The following is a 20,256-nucleotide window of genomic DNA, read 5'->3' on the forward strand; positions in this document are numbered from 1 at the left end:
TAACCAGCGGTGCTGTAAATACCTAAAGAGTTACATATGCCAAGTAGGCATACGTGTAAATGGCTACATGTGGTGTGGTTGAACTTCAAGACCCTAGGCACAGTTGCCAGTTGTCTAGCAATCATGAGAACAGCAAAAAGAAAATACACAACAGCAACCCATCAAAGTCTAGAACTCTTGATTAGTTTGATTGCATGATAGCCCAATTAATGAATCACAAACTGTCTGAATATTTATCCTACGGAAGGCAGGCTACACTAATAAACAAGGTTTGCAAAGTGGTGAAATGGCTCTCTGGGCCCTACCACCTTGGTGAGGACTTGCTGGGACCCCAGGGGTACATATGCCTCAAACGAGTCACGCTTTGTCGCCACGTTAAGGCAGTGCCTATGCTGAAAGTAGACCGATTCAGAGAAAAAAAAAAAAAAAAAATCAAAGGATAATTCGAGCAAGAATATGTGAAATCCTAAACGGTTTTTTTTTTTTTTTTTTTTTTCGACGCCTGGCCGAGGGTCTATGCCTCAATGTCTCCACAGGATTAACTCCTCCTGCTGCAGATCGTGTCCAGTTACATCGAGTGTATAGCAACCTTGGCACAGACAGCAAAGCACTTTCCGTTTTTCTGCCAACTCATTTTTTTCTCGAAAACCTGGAGGACACAGCCCGTTCAGAGCTTGTATTTGGGTGCCATCGATAAGTCTGCCCACCCCATTCTTTCAGTAGATGCTCTCATACATCATGGTGGAATTGGCCATATGTGAACCCTAAAGCTCTAAGAGACCCTATCCCTAAACGTATTGAGCTGTTGCGTCAATCATTGTGTCCAGCAAGGTTTGCAGTGGCGAGATGGCTCGCTGGGCCCTACCACCTTGGTGATAGCTCGCTGGAACCCGAGGTGTACATATTCCTTGTGCGGGCCAGCAGCCTTGTGCTTGCTAAGGCAGCACATATACTAAAATTGGATCGATACAGAGAAGATTAGCATGGTCCCTGCGAAAGGATGACACGCAAATCCGTGAAGCGCTCCATATTTTTGCAGCTGTGATCAAGCCTGCTTCACTGGACTTGATTCATCCCCTCATGCCACTCTTTATTTTCATTCTTGTTCTCCTGTGTCAAGAACTGGTCCATCTCCAATGTCTATAGGGCACTCTCAGTTTTCCTGAGGTTGAGTCACAGAACATCACTGGAACAGAACAATACATCCACACAGAGCAAACCTGAGCTAAAATAAACTTCTACTTATGATTAGTTTTCACATTTCTATCATGTAGTAACCAGCGGTGCTGTAAATACCTAAAGAGTTACATATGCCAAGTAGGCATACGTGTAAATGGCTACATGTGGTGTGGTTGAACTTCAAGACCCTAGGCACAGTTGCCAGTTGTCTAGCAATCATGAGAACAGCAAAAAGAAAATACACAACAGCAACCCATCAAAGTCTAGAACTCTTGATTAGTTTGATTGCATGATAGCCCAATTAATGAATCACAAACTGTCTGAATATTTATCCTACGGAAGGCAGGCTACACTAATAAACAAGGTTTGCAAAGTGGTGAAATGGCTCTCTGGGCCCTACCACCTTGGTGAGGACTTGCTGGGACCCCAGGGGTACATATGCCTCAAACGAGTCACGCTTTGTCGCCACGTTAAGGCAGTGCCTATGCTGAAAGTAGACCGATTCAGAGAAAAAAAAGAAAAAGAAAAAGAAATCAAAGGATAATTCGAGCAAGAATATGTGAAATCCTAAACGTTTTGTTTTTGTTTTTTTTCGACGCCTGACCGAGGGTCTATGCCTCAATGTCTCCACAGGATTAACTCCTCCTGCTGCAGATCGTGTCCAGTTACATCGAGTGCATAGCAACCTTGGCACAGACAGCAAAGCACTTTCCGTTTTTCTGCCAACTCATTTTTTTCTCGAAAACCTGGAGGACACAGCCCGTTCAGAGCTTGTATTTGGGTGCCATCGATAAGTCTGCCCACCCCATTCTTTCAGTAGATGCTCTCATACATCATGGTGGAATTGGCCATATGTGAACCCTAAAGCTCTAAGAGACCCTATCCCTAAACGTATTGAGCTGTTGCGTCAATCATTGTGTCCAGCAAGGTTTGCAGTGGCGAGATGGCTCGCTGGGCCCTACCACCTTGGTGATAGCTCGCTGGAACCCGAGGTGTACATATTCCTTGTGCGGGCCAGCAGCCTTGTGCTTGCTAAGGCAGCACATATACTAAAATTGGATCGATACAGAGAAGATTAGCATGGCCCCTGCGAAAGGATGACACGCAAATCCGTGAAGCGCTCCATATTTTTGCAGCTGTGATCAAGCCTGCTTCACTGGACTTGATTCATCCCCTCATGCCACTCTTTATTTTCATTCTTGTTCTCCTGTGTCAAGAACTGGTCCATCTCCAATGTCTATAGGGCACTCTCAGTTTTCCTGAGGTTGAGTCACAGAACATCACTGGAACAGAACAATACATCCACACAGAGCAAACCTGAGCTAAAATAAACTTCTACTTATGATTAGTTTTCACATTTCTATCATGTAGTAACCAGCGGTGCTGTAAATACCTAAAGAGTTACATATGCCAAGTAGGCATACGTGTAAATGGCTACATGTGGTGTGGTTGAACTTCAAGACCCTAGGCACAGTTGCCAGTTGTCTAGCAATCATGAGAACAGCAAAAAGAAAATACACAACAGCAACCCATCAAAGTCTAGAACTCTTGATTAGTTTGATTGCATGATAGCCCAATTAATGAATCACAAACTGTCTGAATATTTATCCTACGGAAGGCAGGCTACACTAATAAACAAGGTTTGCAAAGTGGTGAAATGGCTCTCTGGGCCCTACCACCTTGGTGAGGACTTGCTGGGACCCCAGGGGTACATATGCCTCAAACGAGTCACGCTTTGTCGCCACGTTAAGGCAGTGCCTATGCTGAAAGTAGACCGATTCAGAGAAAAAAAAGAAAAAGAAAAAAAAATCAAAGGATAATTCGAGCAAGAATATGTGAAATCCTAAACGTTTTGTTTTTGTTTTTTTTCGACGCCTGGCCGAGGGTCTATGCCTCAATGTCTCCACAGGATTAACTCCTCCTGCTGCAGATCGTGTCCAGTTACATCGAGTGCATAGCAACCTTGGCACAGACAGCAAAGCACTTTCCGTTTTTCTGCCAACTCATTTTTTTCTCGAAAATCTGGAGGACACAGCCCGTTTAGAGCTTGTATTTGGGTGCCATCGATAAGTCTGCCCACCCCATTCTTTCAGTAGATGCTCTCATACATCATGGTGGAATTGGCCATATGTGAACCCTAAAGCTCTAAGAGACCCTATCCCTAAACGTATTGAGCTGTTGCGTCAATCATTGTGTCCAGCAAGGTTTGCAGTGGCGAGATGGCTCGCTGGGCCCTACCACCTTGGTGATAGCTCGCTGGAACCCGAGGTGTACATATTCCTTGTGCGGGCCAGCAGCCTTGTGCTTGCTAAGGCAGCACATATACTAAAATTGGATCGATACAGAGAAGATTAGCATGGTCCCTGCGAAAGGATGGCACGCAAATCCGTGAAGCGCTCCATATTTTTGCAGCTGTGATCAAGCCTGCTTCACTGGACTTGATTCATCCCCTCATGCCACTCTTTATTTTCATTCTTGTTCTCCTGTGTCAAGAACTGGTCCATCTCCAATGTCTATAGGGCACTCTCAGTTTTCCTGAGGTTGAGTCACAGAACATCACTGGAACAGAACAATACATCCACACAGAGCAAACCTGAGCTAAAATAAACTTCTACTTATGATTAGTTTTCACATTTCTATCATGTAGTAACCAGCGGTGCTGTAAATACCTAAAGAGTTACATATGCCAAGTAGGCATACGTGTAAATGGCTACATGTGGTGTGGTTGAACTTCAAGACCCTAGGCACAGTTGCCAGTTGTCTAGCAATCATGAGAACAGCAAAAAGAAAATACACAACAGCAACCCATCAAAGTCTAGAACTCTTGATTAGTTTGATTGCATGATAGCCCAATTAATGAATCACAAACTGTCTGAATATTTATCCTACGGAAGGCAGGCTACACTAATAAACAAGGTTTGCAAAGTGGTGAAATGGCTCTCTGGGCCCTACCACCTTGGTGAGGACTTGCTGGGACCCCAGGGGTACATATGCCTCAAACGAGTCACGCTTTGTCGCCACGTTAAGGCAGTGCCTATGCTGAAAGTAGACTGATTCAGAGAAAAAAAAGAAAAAGAAAAAGAAATCAAAGGATAATTCGAGCAAGAATATGTGAAATCCTAAACGTTTTGTTTTTGTTTTTTTTCGACGCCTGGCCGAGGGTCTATGCCTCAATGTCTCCACAGGATTAACTCCTCCTGCTGCAGATCGTGTCCAGTTACATCGAGTGCATAGCAACCTTGGCACAGACAGCAAAGCACTTTCCGTTTTTCTGCCAACTCATTTTTTTCTCGAAAACCTGGAGGACACAGCCCGTTCAGAGCTTGTATTTGGGTGCCATCGATAAGTCTGCCCACCCCATTCTTTCAGTAGATGCTCTCATACATCATGGTGGAATTGGCCATATGTGAACCCTAAAGCTCTAAGAGACCCTATCCCTAAACGTATTGAGCTGTTGCGTCAATCATTGTGTCCAGCAAGGTTTGCAGTGGCGAGATGGCTCGCTGGGCCCTACCACCTTGGTGATAGCTCGCTGGAACCCGAGGTGTACATATTCCTTGTGCGGGCCAGCAGCCTTGTGCTTGCTAAGGCAGCACATATACTAAAATTGGATCGATACAGAGAAGATTAGCATGGCCCCTGCGAAAGGATGACACGCAAATCCGTGAAGCGCTCCATATTTTTGCAGCTGTGATCAAGCCTGCTTCACTGGACTTGATTCATCCCCTCATGCCACTCTTTATTTTCATTCTTGTTCTCCTGTGTCAAGAACTGGTCCATCTCCAATGTCTATAGGGCACTCTCAGTTTTCCTGAGGTTGAGTCACAGAACATCACTGGAACAGAACAATACATCCACACAGAGCAAACCTGAGCTAAAATAAACTTCTACTTATGATTAGTTTTCACATTTCTATCATGTAGTAACCAGCGGTGCTGTAAATACCTAAAGAGTTACATATGCCAAGTAGGCATACGTGTAAATGGCTACATGTGGTGTGGTTGAACTTCAAGACCCTAGGCACAGTTGCCAGTTGTCTAGCAATCATGAGAACAGCAAAAAGAAAATACACAACAGCAACCCATCAAAGTCTAGAACTCTTGATTAGTTTGATTGCATGATAGCCCAATTAATGAATCACAAACTGTCTGAATATTTATCCTACGGAAGGCAGGCTACACTAATAAACAAGGTTTGCAAAGTGGTGAAATGGCTCTCTGGGCCCTACCACCTTGGTGAGGACTTGCTGGGACCCCAGGGGTACATATGCCTCAAACGAGTCACGCTTTGTCGCCACGTTAAGGCAGTGCCTATGCTGAAAGTAGACCGATTCAGAGAAAAAAAAGAAAAAGAAAAAAAAATCAAAGGATAATTCGAGCAAGAATATGTGAAATCCTAAACGTTTTGTTTTTGTTTTTTTTCGACGCCTGGCCGAGGGTCTATGCCTCAATGTCTCCACAGGATTAACTCCTCCTGCTGCAGATCGTGTCCAGTTACATCGAGTGCATAGCAACCTTGGCACAGACAGCAAAGCACTTTCCGTTTTTCTGCCAACTCATTTTTTTCTCGAAAATCTGGAGGACACAGCCCGTTCAGAGCTTGTATTTGGGTGCCATCGATAAGTCTGCCCACCCCATTCTTTCAGTAGATGCTCTCATACATCATGGTGGAATTGGCCATATGTGAACCCTAAAGCTCTAAGAGACCCTATCCCTAAACGTATTGAGCTGTTGCGTCAATCATTGTGTCCAGCAAGGTTTGCAGTGGCGAGATGGCTCGCTGGGCCCTACCACCTTGGTGATAGCTCGCTGGAACCCGAGGTGTACATATTCCTTGTGCGGGCCAGCAGCCTTGTGCTTGCTAAGGCAGCACATATACTAAAATTGGATCGATACAGAGAAGATTAGCATGGCCCCTGCGAAAGGATGACACGCAAATCCGTGAAGCGCTCCATATTTTTGCAGCTGTGATCAAGCCTGCTTCACTGGACTTGATTCATCCCCTCATGCCACTCTTTATTTTCATTCTTGTTCTCCTGTGTCAAGAACTGGTCCATCTCCAATGTCTATAGGGCACTCTCAGTTTTCCTGAGGTTGAGTCACAGAACATCACTGGAACAGAACAATACATCCACACAGAGCAAACCTGAGCTAAAATAAACTTCTACTTATGATTAGTTTTCACATTTCTATCATGTAGTAACCAGCGGTGCTGTAAATACCTAAAGAGTTACATATGCCAAGTAGGCATACGTGTAAATGGCTACATGTGGTGTGGTTGAACTTCAAGACCCTAGGCACAGTTGCCAGTTGTCTAGCAATCATGAGAACAGCAAAAAGAAAATACACAACAGCAACCCATCAAAGTCTAGAACTCTTGATTAGTTTGATTGCATGATAGCCCAATTAATGAATCACAAACTGTCTGAATATTTATCCTACGGAAGGCAGGCTACACTAATAAACAAGGTTTGCAAAGTGGTGAAATGGCTCTCTGGGCCCTACCACCTTGGTGAGGACTTGCTGGGACCCCAGGGGTACATATGCCTCAAACGAGTCACGCTTTGTCGCCACGTTAAGGCAGTGCCTATGCTGAAAGTAGACCGATTCAGAGAAAAAAAAGAAAAAGAAAAAAAAATCAAAGGATAATTCGAGCAAGAATATGTGAAATCCTAAACGTTTTGTTTTTGTTTTTTTTCGACGCCTGGCCGAGGGTCTATGCCTCAATGTCTCCACAGGATTAACTCCTCCTGCTGCAGATCGTGTCCAGTTACATCGAGTGCATAGCAACCTTGGCACAGACAGCAAAGCACTTTCCGTTTTTCTGCCAACTCATTTTTTTCTCGAAAATCTGGAGGACACAGCCCGTTCAGAGCTTGTATTTGGGTGCCATCGATAAGTCTGCCCACCCCATTCTTTCAGTAGATGCTCTCATACATCATGGTGGAATTGGCCATATGTGAACCCTAAAGCTCTAAGAGACCCTATCCCTAAACGTATTGAGCTGTTGCGTCAATCATTGTGTCCAGCAAGGTTTGCAGTGGCGAGATGGCTCGCTGGGCCCTACCACCTTGGTGATAGCTCGCTGGAACCCGAGGTGTACATATTCCTTGTGCGGGCCAGCAGCCTTGTGCTTGCTAAGGCAGCACATATACTAAAATTGGATCGATACAGAGAAGATTAGCATGGTCCCTGCGAAAGGATGACACGCAAATCCGTGAAGCGCTCCATATTTTTGCAGCTGTGATCAAGCCTGCTTCACTGGACTTGATTCATCCCCTCATGCCACTCTTTATTTTCATTCTTGTTCTCCTGTGTCAAGAACTGGTCCATCTCCAATGTCTATAGGGCACTCTCAGTTTTCCTGAGGTTGAGTCACAGAACATCACTGGAACAGAACAATACATCCACACAGAGCAAACCTGAGCTAAAATAAACTTCTACTTATGATTAGTTTTCACATTTCTATCATGTATTAACCAGCGGTGCTGTAAATACCTAAAGAGTTACATATGCCAAGTAGGCATACGTGTAAATGGCTACATGTGGTGTGGTTGAACTTCAAGACCCTAGGCACAGTTGCCAGTTGTCTAGCAATCATGAGAACAGCAAAAAGAAAATACACAACAGCAACCCATCAAAGTCTAGAACTCTTGATTAGTTTGATTGCATGATAGCCCAATTAATGAATCACAAACTGTCTGAATATTTATCCTACGGAAGGCAGGCTACACTAATAAACAAGGTTTGCAAAGTGGTGAAATGGCTCTCTGGGCCCTACCACCTTGGTGAGGACTTGCTGGGACCCCAGGGGTACATATGCCTCAAACGAGTCACGCTTTGTCGCCACGTTAAGGCAGTGCCTATGCTGAAAGTAGACCGATTCAGAGAAAAAAAAGAAAAAGAAAAAAAAATCAAAGGATAATTCGAGCAAGAATATGTGAAATGCTAAACGTTTTGTTTTTATTTTTTTTTCGACGCCTGGCCGAGGGTCTATGCCTCAATGTCTCCACAGGATTAACTCCTCCTGCTGCAGATCGTGTCCAGTTACATCGAGTGCATAGCAACCTTGGCACAGACAGCAAAGCAATTTCCGTTTTTCTGCCAACTCATTTTTTTCTCGAAAACCTGGAGGACACAGCCCGTTCAGAGCTTGTATTTGGGTGCCATCGATAAGTCTGCCCACCCCATTCTTTCAGTAGATGCTCTCATACATTATGGTGGAATTGGCCATATGTGAACCCTAAAGCTCTAAGAGACCCTATCCCTAAACGTATTGAGCTGTTGCGTCAATCATTGTGTCCAGCAAGGTTTGCAGTGGCGAGATGGCTCGCTGGGCCCTACCACCTTGGTGATAGCTCGCTGGAACCCGAGGTGTACATATTCCTTGTGCGGGCCAGCAGCCTTGTGCTTGCTAAGGCAGCACATATACTAAAATTGGATCGATACAGAGAAGATTAGCATGGCCCCTGCGAAAGGATGACACGCAAATCCGTGAAGCGCTCCATATTTTTGCAGCTGTGATCAAGCCTGCTTCACTGGACTTGATTCATCCCCTCATGCCACTCTTTATTTTCATTCTTGTTCTCCTGTGTCAAGAACTGGTCCATCTCCAATGTCTATAGGGCACTCTCAGTTTTCCTGAGGTTGAGTCACAGAACATCACTGGAACAGAAAAATACATCCACACAGAGCAAACCTGAGCTAAAATAAACTTCTACTTATGATTAGTTTTCACATTTCTATCATGTAGTAACCAGCGGTGCTGTAAATACCTAAAGAGTTACATATGCCAAGTAGGCATACGTGTAAATGGCTACATGTGGTGTGGTTGAACTTCAAAACCCTAGGCACAGTTGCCAGTTGTCTAGCAATCATGAGAACAGCAAAAAGAAAATACACAACAGCAACCCATCAAAGTCTAGAACTCTTGATTAGTTTGATTGCATGATAGCCCAATTAATGAATCACAAACTGTCTGAATATTTATCCTACGGAAGGCAGGCTACACTAATAAACAAGGTTTGCAAAGTGGTGAAATGGCTCTCTGGGCCCTACCACCTTGGTGAGGACTTGCTGGGACCCCAGGGGTACATATGCCTCAAACGAGTCACGCTTTGTCGCCACGTTAAGGCAGTGCCTATGCTGAAAGTAGACCGATTCAGAGAAAAAAAAGAAAAAGAAAAAGAAATCAAAGGATAATTCGAGCAAGAATATGTGAAATCCTAAACGTTTTGTTTTTGTTTTTTTTCGACGCCTGGCCGAGGGTCTATGCCTCAATGTCTCCACAGGATTAACTCCTCCTGCTGCAGATCGTGTCCAGTTACATCGAGTGCATAGCAACCTTGGCACAGACAGCAAAGCACTTTCCGTTTTTCTGCCAACTCATTTTTTTCTCGAAAACCTGGAGGACACAGCCCGTTCAGAGCTTGTATTTGGGTGCCATCGATAAGTCTGCCCACCCCATTCTTTCAGTAGATGCTCTCATACATCATGGTGGAATTGGCCATATGTGAACCCTAAAGCTCTAAGAGACCCTATCCCTAAACGTATTGAGCTGTTGCGTCAATCATTGTGTCCAGCAAGGTTTGCAGTGGCGAGATGGCTCGCTGGGCCCTACCACCTTGGTGATAGCTCGCTGGAACCCAAGGTGTACATATTCCTTGTGCGGGCCAGCAGCCTTGTGCTTGCTAAGGCAGCACATATACTAAAATTGGATCGATACAGAGAAGATTAGCATGGCCCCTGCGAAAGGATGACACGCAAATCCGTGAAGCGCTCCATATTTTTGCAGCTGTGATCAAGCCTGCTTCACTGGACTTGATTCATCCCCTCATGCCACTCTTTATTTTCATTCTTGTTCTCCTGTGTCAAGAACTGGTCCATCTCCAATGTCTATAGGGCACTCTCAGTTTTCCTGAGGTTGAGTCACAGAACATCACTGGAACAGAACAATACATCCACACAGAGCAAACCTGAGCTAAAATAAACTTCTACTTACGATTAGTTTTCACATTTCTATCATGTAGTAACCAGCGGTGCTGTAAATACCTAAAGAGTTACATATGCCAAGTAGGCATACGTGTAAATGGCTACATGTGGTGTGGTTGAACTTCAAGACCCTAGGCACAGTTGCCAGTTGTCTAGCAATCATGAGAACAGCAAAAAGAAAATACACAACAGCAACCCATCAAAGTCTAGAACTCTTGATTAGTTTGATTGCATGATAGCCCAATTAATGAATCACAAACTGTCTGAATATTTATCCTACGGAAGGCAGGCTACACTAATAAACAAGGTTTGCAAAGTGGTGAAATGGCTCTCTGGGCCCTACCACCTTGGTGAGGACTTGCTGGGACCCCAGGGGTACATATGCCTCAAACGAGTCACGCTTTGTCGCCACGTAGAGGCAGTGCCTATGCTGAAAGTAGACCGATTCAGAGAAAAAAAAGAAAAAGAAAAAAAAATCAAAGGATAATTCGAGCAAGAATATGTGAAATCCTAAACGTTTTGTTTTTGTTTTTTTTCGACGCCTGGCCGAGGGTCTATGCCTCAATGTCTCCACAGGATTAACTCCTCCTGCTGCAGATCGTGTCCAGTTACATCGAGTGCATAGCAACCTTGGCACAGACAGCAAAGCACTTTCCGTTTTTCTGCCAACTCATTTTTTTCTCGAAAACCTGGAGGACACAGCCCGTTCAGAGCTTGTATTTGGGTGCCATCGATAAGTCTGCCCACCCCATTCTTTCAGTAGATGCTCTCATACATCATGGTGGAATTGGCCATATGTGAACCCTAAAGCTCTAAGAGACCCTATCCCTAAACGTATTGAGCTGTTGCGTCAATCATTGTGTCCAGCAAGGTTTGCAGTGGCGAGATGGCTCGCTGGGCCCTACCACCTTGGTGATAGCTCGCTGGAACCCGAGGTGTACATATTCCTTGTGCGGGCCAGCAGCCTTGTGCTTGCTAAGGCAGCACATATACTAAAATTGGATCGATACAGAGAAGATTAGCATGGCCCCTGCGAAAGGATGACACGCAAATCCGTGAAGCGCTCCATATTTTTGCAGCTGTGATCAAGCCTGCTTCACTGGACTTGATTCATCCCCTCATGCCACTCTTTATTTTCATTCTTGTTCTCCTGTGTCAAGAACTGGTCCATCTCCAATGTCTATAGGGCACTCTCAGTTTTCCTGAGGTTGAGTCACAGAACATCACTGGAACAGAACAATACATCCACACAGAGCAAACCTGAGCTAAAATAAACTTCTACTTATGATTAGTTTTCACATTTCTATCATGTAGTAACCAGCGGTGCTGTAAATACCTAAAGAGTTACATATGCCAAGTAGGCATACGTGTAAATGGCTACATGTGGTGTGGTTGAACTTCAAGACCCTAGGCACAGTTGCCAGTTGTCTAGCAATCATGAGAACAGCAAAAAGAAAATACACAACAGCAACCCATCAAAGTCTAGAACTCTTGATTAGTTTGATTGCATGATAGCCCAATTAATGAATCACAAACTGTCTGAATATTTATCCTACGGAAGGCAGGCTACACTAATAAACAAGGTTTGCAAAGTGGTGAAATGGCTCTCTGGGCCCTACCACCTTGGTGAGGACTTGCTGGGACCCCAGGGGTACATATGCCTCAAACGAGTCACGCTTTGTCGCCACGTTAAGGCAGTGCCTATGCTGAAAGTAGACCGATTCAGAGAAAAAAAAGAAAAAGAAAAAAAAATCAAAGGATAATTCGAGCAAGAATATGTGAAATGCTAAACGTTTTGTTTTTGTTTTTTTTTCGACGCCTGGCCGAGGGTCTATGCCTCAATGTCTCCACAGGATTAACTCCTCCTGCTGCAGATCGTGTCCAGTTACATCGAGTGCATAGCAACCTTGGCACAGACAGCAAAGCAATTTCCGTTTTTCTGCCAACTCATTTTTTTCTCGAAAACCTGGAGGACACAGCCCGTTCAGAGCTTGTATTTGGGTGCCATCGATAAGTCTGCCCACCCCATTCTTTCAGTAGATGCTCTCATACATTATGGTGGAATTGGCCATATGTGAACCCTAAAGCTCTAAGAGACCCTATCCCTAAACGTATTGAGCTGTTGCGTCAATCATTGTGTCCAGCAAGGTTTGCAGTGGCGAGATGGCTCGCTGGGCCCTACCACCTTGGTGATAGCTCGCTGGAACCCGAGGTGTACATATTCCTTGTGCGGGCCAGCAGCCTTGTGCTTGCTAAGGCAGCACATATACTAAAATTGGATCGATACAGAGAAGATTAGCATGGCCCCTGCGAAAGGATGACACGCAAATCCGTGAAGCGCTCCATATTTTTGCAGCTGTGATCAAGCCTGCTTCACTGGACTTGATTCATCCCCTCATGCCACTCTTTATTTTCATTCTTGTTCTCCTGTGTCAAGAACTGGTCCATCTCCAATGTCTATAGGGCACTCTCAGTTTTCCTGAGGTTGAGTCACAGAACATCACTGGAACAGAACAATACATCCACACAGAGCAAACCTGAGCTAAAATAAACTTCTACTTATGATTAGTTTTCACATTTCTATCATGTAGTAACCAGCGGTGCTGTAAATACCTAAAGAGTTACATATGCCAAGTAGGCATACGTGTAAATGGCTACATGTGGTGTGGTTGAACTTCAAGACCCTAGGCACAGTTGCCAGTTGTCTAGCAATCATGAGAACAGCAAAAAGAAAATACACAACAGCAACCCATCAAAGTCTAGAACTCTTGATTAGTTTGATTGCATGATAGCCCAATTAATGAATCACAAACTGTCTGAATATTTATCCTACGGAAGGCAGGCTACACTAATAAACAAGGTTTGCAAAGTGGTGAAATGGCTCTCTGGGCCCTACCACCTTGGTGAGGACTTGCTGGGACCCCAGGGGTACATATGCCTCAAACGAGTCACGCTTTGTCGCCACGTTAAGGCAGTGCCTATGCTGAAAGTAGACCGATTCAGAGAAAAAAAAAAAAAATCAAAGGATAATTCGAGCAAGAATATGTGAAATCCTAAACGTTTTTTTTTTTGTTTTTTTTTCGACGCCTGGCCGAGGGTCTATGCCTCAATGTCTCCACAGGATTAACTCCTCCTGCTGCAGATCGTGTCCAGTTACATCGAGTGCATAGCAACCTTGGCACAGACAGCAAAGCACTTTCCGTTTTTCTGCCAACTCATTTTTTTCTCGAAAACCTGGAGGACACAGCCCGTTCAGAGCTTGTATTTGGGTGCCATCGATAAGTCTGCCCACCCCATTCTTTCAGTAGATGCTCTCATACATCATGGTGGAATTGGCCATATGTGAACCCTAAAGCTCTAAGAGACCCTATCCCTAAACGTATTGAGCTGTTGCGTCAATCATTGTGTCCAGCAAGGTTTGCAGTGGCGAGATGGCTCGCTGGGCCCTACCACCTTGGTGATAGCTCGCTGGAACCCGAGGTGTACATATGCCTTGTGCGGGCCAGCAGCCTTGTGCTTGCTAAGGCAGCACATATACTAAAATTGGATCGATACAGAGAAGATTAGCATGGCCCCTGCGAAAGGATGACACGCAAATCCGTGAAGCGCTCCATATTTTTGCAGCTGTGATCAAGCCTGCTTCACTGGACTTGATTCATCTCCTCATTCCACTCTTTATTTTCATTCTTGTTCTCCTGTGTCAAGAACTGGTCCATCTCCAATGTCTATAGGGCACTCTCAGTTTTCCTGAGGTTGAGTCACAGAACATCACTGGAACAGAACAATACATCCACACAGAGCAAACCTGAGCTAAAATAAACTTCTACTTATGATTAGTTTTCACATTTCTATCATGTAGTAACCAGCGGTGCTGTAAATACCTAAAGAGTTACATATGCCAAGTAGGCATACGTGTAAATGGCTACATGTGGTGTGGTTGAACTTCAAGACCCTAGGCACAGTTGCCAGTTGTCTAGCAATCATGAGAACAGCAAAAAGAAAATACACAACAGCAACCCATCAAAGTCTAGAACTCTTGATTAGTTTGATTGCATGATAGCCCAATTAATGAATCACAAACTGTCTGAATATTTATCCTACGGAAGGCAGGCTACACTAATAAACAAGGTTTGCAAAGTGGTGAAATGGCTCTCTGGGCCCTACCACCTTGGTGAGGACTTGCTGGGACCCCAGGGGTACATATGCCTCAAACGAGTCACGCTTTGTCGCCACGTTAAGGCAGGGCCTATGCTGAAAGTAGACCGATTCAGAGAAAAAAAAGAAAAAGAAAAAAAAATCAAAGGATAATTCGAGCAAGAATATGTGAAATCCTAAACGTTTTGTTTTTGTTTTTTTTCGACGCCTGGCCGAGGGTCTATGCCTCAATGTCTCCACAGGATTAACTCCTCCTGCTGCAGATCGTGTCCAGTTACATCGAGTGCATAGCAACCTTGGCACAGACAGCAAAGCACTTTCCGTTTTTCTGCCAACTCATTTTTTTCTCGAAAACCTGGAGGACACAGCCCGTTCAGAGCTTGTATTTGGGTGCCATCGATAAGTCTGCCCACCCCATTCTTTCAGTAGATGCTCTCATACATCATGGTGGAATTGGCCATATGTGAACCCTAAAGCTCTAAGAGACCCTATCCCTAAACGTATTGAGCTGTTGCGTCAATCATTGTGTCCAGCAAGGTTTGCAGTGGCGAGATGGCTCGCTGGGCCCTACCACCTTGGTGATAGCTCGCTGGAACCCGAGGTGTACATATTCCTTGTGCGGGCCAGCAGCCTTGTGCTTGCTAAGTCAGCACATATACTAAAATTGGATCGATACAGAGAAGATTAGCATGGCCCCTGCGAAAGGATGACACGCAAATCCGTGAAGCGCTCCATATTTTTGCAGCTGTGATCAAGCCTGCTTCACTGGACTTGATTCATCCCCTCATGCCACTCTTTATTTTCATTCTTGTTCTCCTGTGTCAAGAACTGGTCCATCTCCAATGTCTATAGGGCACTCTCAGTTTTCCTGAGGTTGAGTCACAGAACATCACTGGAACAGAACAATACATCCACACAGAGCAAACCTGAGCTAAAATAAACTTCTACTTATGATTAGTTTTCACATTTCTATCATGTAGTAACCAGCGGTGCTGTAAATACCTAAAGAGTTACATATGCCAAGTAGGCATACGTGTAAATGGCTACATGTGGTGTGGTTGAACTTCAAGACCCTAGGCACAGTTGCCAGTTGTCTAGCAATCATGAGAACAGCAAAAAGAAAATACACAACAGCAACCCATCAAAGTCTAGAACTCTTGATTAGTTTGATTGCATGATAGCCCAATTAATGAATCACAAACTGTCTGAATATTTATCCTACGGAAGGCAGGCTACACTAATAAACAAGGTTTGCAAAGTGGTGAAATGGCTCTCTGGGCCCTACCACCTTGGTGAGGACTTGCTGGGACCCCAGGGGTACATATGCCTCAAACGAGTCACGCTTTGTCGCCACGTTAAGGCAGTGCCTATGCTGAAAGTAGACCGATTCAGAGAAAAAAAAGAAAAAGAAAAAGAAATCAAAGGATAATTCGAGCAAGAATATGTGAAATCCTAAACGTTTTTTTTTTTTTTTTTTTTCGACGCCTGGCCGAGGGTCTATGCCTCAATGTCTCCACAGGATTAACTCCTCCTGCTGCAGATCGTGTCCAGTTACATCGAGTGCATAGCAACCTTGGCACAGACAGCAAAGCACTTTCCGTTTTTCTGCCAACTCATTTTTTTCTCGAAAACCTGGAGGACACAGCCCGTTCAGAGCTTGTATTAGGGTGCCATCGATAAGTCTGCCCACCCCATTCTTTCAGTAGATGCTCTCATACATCATGGTGGAATTGGCCATATGTGAACCCTAAAGCTCTAAGAGACCCTATCCCTAAACGTATTGAGCTGTTGTGTCAATCATTGTGTCCAGCAAGGTTTGCAGTGGCGAGATGGCTCGCTGGGCCCTACCACCTTGGTGATAGCTCGCTGGAACCCGAGGTGTACATATGCCTTGTGCGGGCCAGCAGCCTTGTGCTTGCTAAGGCAGCACATATACTAAAATTGGATCGATACAGAGAAGATTAGCATGGCCCCTGCGAAAGGATGACACGCAAATCCGTGAAGCGCTCCATATTTTTGCAGCTGTGATCAAGCCTGCTTCACTGGACTTGATTCATCCCCTCATGCCACTCTTTATTTTCATTCTTGTTCTCCTGTGTCAAGAACTGGTCCATCTCCAATGTCTATAGGGCACTCTCAGTTTTCCTGAGGTTGAGTCACAGAACATCACTGGAACAGAACAATACATCCACACAGAGCAAACCTGAGCTAAAATAAACTTCTACTTATGATTAGTTTTCACATTTCTATCATGTAGTAACCAGCGGTGCTGTAAATACCTAAAGAGTTACATATGCCAAGTAGGCATACGTGTAAATGGCTACATGTGGTGTGGTTGAACTTCAAGACCCTAGGCACAGTTGCCAGTTGTCTAGCAATCATGAGAACAGCAAAAAGAAAATACACAACAGCAACCCATCAAAGTCTAGAACTCTTGATTAGTTTGATTGCATGATAGCCCAATTAATGAATCACAAACTGTCTGAATATTTATCCTACGGAAGGCAGGCTACACTAATAAACAAGGTTTGCAAAGTGGTGAAATGGCTCTCTGGGCCCTACCACCTTGGTGAGGACTTGCTGGGACCCCAGGGGTACATATGCCTCAAACAAGTCACGCTTTGTCGCCACGTTAAGGCAGTGCCTATGCTGAAAGTAGACCGATTCAGAGAAAAAAAAAAAATCAAAGGATAATTCGAGCAAGAATATGTGAAATCCTAAACGGTTTTTTTTTTTTTTTTTTTTCGACGCCTGGCCGTGGGTCTATGCCTCAATGTCTCCACAGGATTAACTCCTCCTGCTGCAGATCGTGTCCAGTTACATCGAGTGCATAGCAACCTTGGCACAGACAGCAAAGCACTTTCCGTTTTTCTGCCAACTCATTTTTTTCTCGAAAACCTGGAGGACACAGCCCGTTCAGAGCTTGTATTTGGGTGCCATCGATAAGTCTGCCCACCCCATTCTTTCAGTAGATGCTCTCATACATCATGGTGGAATTGGCCATATGTGAACCCTAAAGCTCTAAGAGACCCTATCCCTAAACGTATTGAGCTGTTGCGTCAATCATTGTGTCCAGCAAGGTTTGCAGTGGCGAGATGGCTCGCTGGGCCCTACCACCTTGGTGATAGCTCGCTGGAACCCGAGGTGTACATATGCCTTGTGCGGGCCAGCAGCCTTGTGCTTGCTAAGGCAGCACATATACTAAAATTGGATCGATACAGAGAAGATTAGCATGGCCCCTGCGAAAGGATGACACGCAAATCCGTGAAGCGCTCCATATTTTTGCAGCTGTGATCAAGCCTGCTTCACTGGACTTGATTCATCTCCTCATTCCACTCTTTATTTTCATTCTTGTTCTCCTGTGTCAAGAACTGGTCCATCTCCAATGTCTATAGGGCACTCTCAGTTTTCCTGAGGTTGAGTCACAGAACATCACTGGAACAGAACAATACATCCACACAGAGCAAACCTGAGCTAAAATAAACTTCTACTTATGATTAGTTTTCACATTTCTATCATGTAGTAACCAGCGGTGCTGTAAATACCTAAAGAGTTACATATGCCAAGTAGGCATACGTGTAAATGGCTACATGTGGTGTGGTTGAACTTCAAGACCCTAGGCACAGTTGCCAGTTGTCTAGCAATCATGAGAACAGCAAAAAGAAAATACACAACAGCAACCCATCAAAGTCTAGAACTCTTGATTAGTTTGATTGCATGATAGCCCAATTAATGAATCACAAACTGTCTGAATATTTATCCTACGGAAGGCAGGCTACACTAATAAACAAGGTTTGCAAAGTGGTGAAATGGCTCTCTGGGCCCTACCACCTTGGTGAGGACTTGCTGGGACCCCAGGGGTACATATGCCTCAAACGAGTCACGCTTTGTCGCCACGTTAAGGCAGTGCCTATGCTGAAAGTAGACCGATTCAGAGAAAAAAAAGAAAAAGAAAAAAAAAATCAAAGGATAATTCGAGCAAGAATATGTGAAATCCTAAACGTTTTGTTTTTGTTTTTTTTCGACGCCTGGCCGAGGGTCTATGCCTCAATGTCTCCACAGGATTAACTCCTCCTGCTGCAGATCGTGTCCAGTTACATCGAGTGCATAGCAACCTTGGCACAGACAGCAAAGCACTTTCCGTTTTTCTGCCAACTCATTTTTTTCTCGAAAACCTGGAGGACACAGCCCGTTCAGAGCTTGTATTTGGGTGCCATCGATAAGTCTGCCCACCCCATTCTTTCAGTAGATGCTCTCATACATCATGGTGGAATTGGCCATATGTGAACCCTAAAGCTCTAAGAGACCCTATCCCTAAACGTATTGAGCTGTTGCGTCAATCATTGTGTCCAGCAAGGTTTGCAGTGGCGAGATGGCTCGCTGGGCCCTACCACCTTGGTGATAGCTCGCTGGAACCCGAGGTGTACATATTCCTTGTGCGGGCCAGCAGCCTTGTGCTTGCTAAGTCAGCACATATACTAAAATTGGATCGATACAGAGAAGATTAGCATGGCCCCTGCGAAAGGATGACACGCAAATCCGTGAAGCGCTCCATATTTTTGCAGCTGTGATCAAGCCTGCTTCACTGGACTTGATTCATCCCCTCATGCCACTCTTTATTTTCATTCTTGTTCTCCTGTGTCAAGAACTGGTCCATCTCCAATGTCTATAGGGCACTCTCAGTTTTCCTGAGGTTGAGTCACAGAACATCACTGGAACAGAACAATACATCCACACAGAGCAAACCTGAGCTAAAATAAACTTCTGCTTATGATTAGTTTTCACATTTCTATCATGTAGTAACCAGCGGTGCTGTAAATACCTAAAGAGTTACATATGCCAAGTAGGCATACGTGTAAATGGCTACATGTGGTGTGGTTGAACTTCAAGACCCTAGGCACAGTTGCCAGTTGTCTAGCAATCATGAGAACAGCAAAAAGAAAATACACAACAGCAACCCATCAAAGTCTAGAACTCTTGATTAGTTTGATTGCATGATAGCCCAATTAATGAATCACAAACTGTCTGAATATTTATCCTACGGAAGGCAGGCTACACTAATAAACAAGGTTTGCAAAGTGGTGAAATGGCTCTCTGGGCCCTACCACCTTGGTGAGGACTTGCTGGGACCCCAGGGGTAGATATGCCTCAAACGGGTCACGCTTTGTCGCCACGTTAAGGCAGTGCCTATGCTGAAAGTAGACCGATTCAGAGAAAAAAAAGAAAAAGAAAAAAAAATCAAAGGATAATTCGAGCAAGAATATGTGAAATCCTAAACGTTTTTTTTTTGTTTTTTTTCGACGCCTGGCCGAGGGTCTATGCCTCAATGTCTCCACAGGATTAACTCCTCCTGCTGCAGATCGTGTCCAGTTACATCGAGTGCATAGCAACCTTGGCACAGACAGCAAAGCACTTTCCGTTTTTCTGCCAACTCATTTTTTTCTCGAAAACCTGGAGGACACAGCCCGTTCAGAGCTTGTATTTGGGTGCCATCGATAAGTCTGCCCACCCCATTCTTTCAGTAGATGCTCTCATACATCATGGTGGAATTGGCCATATGTGAACCCTAAAGCTCTAAGAGACCCTATCCCTAAACGTATTGAGCTGTTGCGTCAATCATTGTGTCCAGCAAGGTTTGCAGTGGCGAGATGGCTCGCTGGGCCCTACCACCTTGGTGATAGCTCGCTGGAACCCGAGGTGTACATATTCCTTGTGCGGGCCAGCAGCCTTGTGCTTGCTAAGGCAGCACATATACTAAAATTGGATCGATACAGAGAAGATTAGCATGGCCCCTGCGAAAGGATGACACGCAAATCCGTGAAGCGCTCCATATTTTTGCAGCTGTGATCAAGCCTGCTTCACTGGACTTGATTCATCCCCTCATGCCACTCTTTATTTTCATTCTTGTTCTCCTGTGTCAAGAACTGGTCCA

Source organism: Scardinius erythrophthalmus, assembly GCF_964197995.2.
Source record: "Scardinius erythrophthalmus genome assembly, chromosome: 7".
NCBI lineage: Eukaryota > Metazoa > Chordata > Actinopteri > Cypriniformes > Leuciscidae > Scardinius > Scardinius erythrophthalmus.